Genomic DNA, 274 nt, shown 5'->3' with positions numbered 1-274 from the left:
GCGGTGCTTCGTGGAGTCTTGGATCTGCCTTACACACGCGAGGCGCAATTAAACGTGCGGGAAAACTGTGATAACACGCATCACTGACATGACATCTTCGCGATAAACACGCACGCAGAAGTGTCGGCCAAAAGTTGCTTAATGCTACGGCGATGATAAGCTCCCCGCTCATCCCAAGGTGCTGACCTCAGAGGAGCTTACCTGAGGCTGCTGACCCCACGTCACCCCGCCACACCTGTTGACCTCAAGATGCAAACACTGCTACCGCGCCACA

Source organism: Penaeus monodon, chromosome 2 (assembly GCF_015228065.2).
Source record: "Penaeus monodon isolate SGIC_2016 chromosome 2, NSTDA_Pmon_1, whole genome shotgun sequence".
NCBI lineage: Eukaryota > Metazoa > Arthropoda > Malacostraca > Decapoda > Penaeidae > Penaeus > Penaeus monodon.
The sequence above is the reverse complement of the archived record's forward strand: the minus strand, read 5'-3'. Positions refer to the sequence as shown.